The 5,459-nt window shown below is 28.7% G+C and overlaps 1 long non-coding RNA gene across 1 annotated transcript; it reads right to left on the bottom strand.

Annotated features, from left to right (window-relative positions):
* Window positions 1-2,424: 2,424 nt before the first annotated feature.
* On the bottom strand, window positions 2,425-4,554 carry LOC145121032 (uncharacterized). Its single transcript, XR_013714472.1, has 2 exons — window positions 3,723-4,554; window positions 2,425-3,578 (listed from the first exon to the last, which is right to left on the bottom strand). It is a non-coding gene; the product is annotated as an uncharacterized LOC145121032 (long non-coding RNA).
* Between the last annotated feature and the right edge of the window lie 905 nt (window positions 4,555-5,459).

Genomic DNA, 5,459 nt, shown 5'->3' with positions numbered 1-5,459 from the left:
TATAAGGAACGGGGGTGCATAAATGAGGCGAGGCACAATATATAGGAGAATGAGGCAAGATTCAAGAGGCGAAGCTGCAATTCAAAATTGATTATCATAACAAAATGGGCGAAATATTGGGAAATTATTCGTCAAATGTGATGAATGTTTCTTCATCTTTGACCATTTCAATTTGAAGATGCATGAGACTTATTCGACCGGATAAGAATTACTTTTGTAATGCATAAAGTCATTGTACATGATGCAGTAGGGGATGTACCTCTTAAAATTCAGCATTTGAGGCTAAATGATTATTAAGGTGTATATATATATATATATATATATATATATATATATATATATATATATATATATATATATATATATATATATATATATATATATATATATATATATATTGAATTATTGAAATTGAAATGCTTATTTTTCTTTTAAATTTAAATAAACTAGTAGTTGACCCGCGCAATGCGACAGCAACGATTAGTTTCATTCCATAAAATAGTTTCTAGGCGGCGATTGTCTTCATTTTTTAATATGTCAAAACATTTCTTTTATGTGGTCAATGTTGTTTTGGTTTGAAGGTAAAAGTACGTTGTTTATTTGCGTTTAAATGAAAAGTATTTTGTTGGTTGTGATTATTTTCATTTATGTGAATAGTTTCGGGACATAATTAGATTTCGTTGGACATGTTCAAATAGTTTCCTTTCTATCAACGACTGGAAATTGCGATTTTTGGTTAAAAATATATGCTCGTTGTTATTTCGGTTGCTATTTCGGGTAAAAAAATGAATATGTGTTGCTCTTTTTGTCAAAAAAAAAAACATCTTTTATTGTAGGGTAACATTAAAGTAAGTTTGTTTTTGTTAAAATTAAATATACATTTTCAAATTCCATCAATTTAGATGTATGTCAAGTTTGCTTGTACATATATTATTTGTTTTATTAGTTGTATTATTTTTTTAACATATATTATTATTACTTTATCGATTTTCAACAATATATATGTTTATTATTATCATCTATATTTGTTTTTGGTATTAATTTTGTTATTGGTTTTAATTTTTTTATTCATCATTAATTTGATAAGTCTAATTATTACATCAAATGTAAGAATATATCTAATCTAACCTAATAAATGAAAAATCATTTTTGCCAAATCTCATGTTCTAATTGAATTTAACACCTGTCATTTTCTAAGATTTTTTGAATTATTTTTTTTCCACTTGTTATTTTTTTGTATTTTTCATTTTTCTTAAATTTAAAATCCAAATTTTAATAAGGTTTATATATGTAAGGTAGATCATTATATTAAATATCATAAAAAAATGTTTTTAAGTGTTTCTTTCTCTCTTGTTCAAATCTCCTACAATATTTATTAAATTAATTACTTTATTTATTATATCATTTGTATTTATATAAAATTATTGCTTTAAAAATTATATAATGCTTGTAATTTTATATTAAACTTTTATTTTTAATAAACCCGTGTATTACACGGGTTTTACACCTAATTTACATATATATCAAGATTGTTGTAAATATTTAATTTGCATAAAACTTATTGAAATCTTTAAAATGTTAAAAAACCATTGTGAAGTTTAAGGATATAGGTCTTAGCTGATTTTTTCAAACTTATTTTTCAATAGTTTTTTCTTTCTAAAATGTATTAGAGAGCCGGTAAAAAATCACAATTTAAAAGATTTTACATAATATTTATAAGATATTAACAAAATCTTTAACAAAATTTGATTCAAACTCAACCAATCTTTATTTCTCAGGCTTGTGAACTAATCAATATACTACTTTTGTATATTTTAATTACTAATTAATCAATAAACCACTTTTTTAAATATATAATCACCACTTCTTAAGTTTATTTTTAATTTAAAAATGGTTAAATTGCTCGGTGGAACCTCTCCTCACTCTCATGTCACCCTCCGGAAGTGGATGCGATCATTTTTTCGTCTCCAATTCAACCAACCACCCCTTCTTTTGCCAAGCTATTGCCACATCTAATATAACTAACCGGTTGTATCTTAATCATACAACCCACTTTTTGATTTTTCATGTTTCATTTTATCCGTTTTTGTGTTTTTTATTTAATATTTTTCATTTTTATATCTTAAATAAACATAGATATAGAACGGGATGTCATGTAAAATCCGACTCTAATTTTACTGGTTTTTTAAAATCGTTTGGTTTCAAAATAAAATTCCAATATCTGTTTGAATTTACTATAAAAAAATCCAAAACATAATGCATATATTTCTAATTTTATTTTGTTGGCATAAGTATGAACCAGGCTTATTCGGCTTTCAACAAATGATGGCATTACCCACTCAAAAAGTTAATTATACAACCGCCCACAACTTCGATACATTGGAGACCCTTATCTCATGCAAAAACACATATCATAATCACAAATTATTTAAAATCATGTATTTTTTTATAAAATCCAACTTAATGTACAACCAGACATGTATAATATGCAAGTCAAAGATTGCAAAAATATGAACCTTTTTAATTCCAATCCCAACTACAGATTTTGCCACAATAGTTGCTATCTCGGTTGGGTGGAATTACATGAAGTCAATCCTTGGCATTTTGAAATTACTACGTCACCAGTATTCTCATGATCATGCCAATCTTGGAATCTGGCTAATGGTTTTTACATAATTTTAAGAAGTTTTAACATTGGTCAAACTTAATATTGGTTAAGTTACCTTCAATATATCTTCACTTGGTTTGAATTTGATCAACATCAGTAAGCATCTTCAATTGGTTTGACTTTGATCAACATCAGTTAGTATCTTCACTTGCTTTGACTTTCATCCACATCACTAAGCATCGCTTCTTGCAACCTTCATTTCATTATGCTAAAAGAAATCCACTATACACAGTTTTTGCTTCGAAAGCATATCTTTAGGCACCCACCTAGAAAACTTTAATCAAATACATGTTAGCAGCCAAAATCACATGATTAGTTACAGCCGTCAGAAACAAATACATGAAAGGTTTGCAGCCTTTTATTACATATTATCAAAAAATACTATAATGCCCTTTTCTTATACCCACAACCCATCTCTTGTTAACAGATTGTAACCCAATGGTAAAACCCCAACAACAAACCAAAATGGTCAAACCTTGTAGTAATTGTACCTAAGCATACTAAGACGAAAATACCCTTTCCCTTTTATTAAACATTTGACAGCAGTCCAGCACATCATGATTCAATGGTAAATGTCCAGCAACACTTTACAGCTATTTTACTTCATATAAAAGGAATTGAAAGTATGGTAAAATAATAGACAAAAGAGTTTAAAAAAAGTTATAATTTAACAAAATGACCGAGGTTTGATGTTCTGATAGAGAAAACTGGAAAAAAAAAAGCCATTTCAGTCACATACACACAGTTACAGATAATGTTTGCAAGAAATAGTTTTTTAAAAAATTTAAACCACTAACTATGACTTATTACCTTTCCATGATCAACATGCCCCAAGATGGTGAGAACAAGGGGGCTACATTTTTTGGAGGGCTTTGTCAGATGTGTTAGGGGTGCGGCTTAGGGTTTTGGACTGAGAGATAGAGAGAGAGGACTTGTATAAGTATTCATAAGGTAACCTTTAGCCTTGAAAAGCATTTAAAAATATTAAGAAAATATGTCAACAAAATAAAAAGCAAGAACTTATAGTTATGTCATACGTTAAAATCCAACTTACCTCTATCATGAGGTTTTATAAGAAGCCCTCAATGTTTTTTTCAAAAAAACAAAGACCATATACAGGAGAGAAAGCTTCTATGAAGAGTTGATTTTTCAGATGTTCCAGCAGCAAAAACAGGGGAAAAAGCTTCAAAAACATAGTAATCCAACAAAAGATCGAATCTATTGTGTTTTTATAAGAAAAGCTAACGACTTTTCAGTGAGAAATTAAATTAGTGTTAGCTCCTCCACCTTAAAAACATAAATACATGGATGGGCATAAATAGCAAAGTAGCCAACACCACACGCAATCCATACTTTGTTTGCAAAGACCCAGTCACATGAAACTATGTTTCAAGCCCAATTTATTTTGACCAAGCTTACACAAAACATTCTATGACCATTTCCCAAGCTTCAAATCATGAAGATCATATCTCATTTCATGTCTATATGAGTAATGACCCAAAAGATTTCATTTGTATTTTAGGATCATAGTAATCACAATTAAATAGGCAATTGAGGAATAGACAATAGTGATGTAAAATTTTGTGGTTGAATCCAAAACCTAGCAGCAGAATAAAAATCAATGTCAACTCCGATGAGGTTTCCCCATCACGACAGTCAGTGATGCAAATCACAACCTGCATCACATCCATCAAGAAAAATCGCTACTTTTGCGGGAGGATTTTGACTAATTAGGGTTAGAACCAGCGTATTAAAGTTAAAATTACAACATCAAAATAAACACATCTCGTTCCATTGTCGCCTGCATATCAATCTTATCTCCATTAATACGAAAATGAAGATCGAGAGAAGGAGACGGAGAAAGAAAGATCTGGAAAAAAAAAACACTAAACCTGTCAAGGGAGAAATGCAGAAAAATAAAGCCCAAACTCCGATTTCTCTTATGTCATCAACTTTATATCTTCAAAAGTCGGAAGAATTTTTTGAGAGAGATGAGAGGTTATGTTTTCTAAGGTTTTCAAAAGTTTTAGTTCTTTTGAATCTGATATCAATTTTGAATCTTGTTCTCCGATTCCATTGGTTTTCACCAGTTTAATTAGCCAAAGTTAAAGGAAATTTGCTATTGACGGATTCATTGAATTGTACTTGGGTTTTATCATTTTCAAGTTTAAACTTGTAATATTATTTTATTTATAATTAGTGGTACTTTATGTTTAGACAATTAAACATTTTAAAAAAAATTATTATTATATTCAATCTATTTTTAGAAATAGTGAGATTTCTTTTATAAGATAATAAAGATAAATAAAAAAATAATTAGGCTTTAATTTTAATTTAGAAATTAAAAAGAAAGTTGTATTAATGAAATTGATATCCATTATTATATATATATTAAAGTTATGATAGATTTTAACAATAAAGTGCACATTTTTTTGTCAATTTTGGTCTTCCAACTTACAACATTGACCCTTCATCTTTATGTTTTTGTTCACAAACAACCCTTTCACTTTGGTTTGAATTTTTCATAACCCTCGCCTTTTATTACATATTATTAGTATTTTGTCTTTTAGCAGAAATGGTCCCTCAACATTATTATTATTATTGTTAGACAAAATTACACGATTGGTCCCTGTGGTTTACCAGATTTAACATTCTCTTTTTGGTTTTAAATTAATGTTTTATTTATTAGAAAATACTCACCCAATACCATAAACTCACCCACCATCTGCCATCACCACCACCACCACCACCGTCAAAATTACATAAATAGTCCATATGGTTTACCCATGGT

Source organism: Lactuca virosa, chromosome 6 (assembly GCF_052849685.1).
Source record: "Lactuca virosa cultivar CGN04683 chromosome 6, Lactuca_virosa_CGN04683_v6, whole genome shotgun sequence".
In the NCBI taxonomy this organism is placed as follows: domain Eukaryota; kingdom Viridiplantae; phylum Streptophyta; class Magnoliopsida; order Asterales; family Asteraceae; genus Lactuca; species Lactuca virosa.
This window is presented reverse-complemented; position numbering and strand designations above follow the sequence as displayed.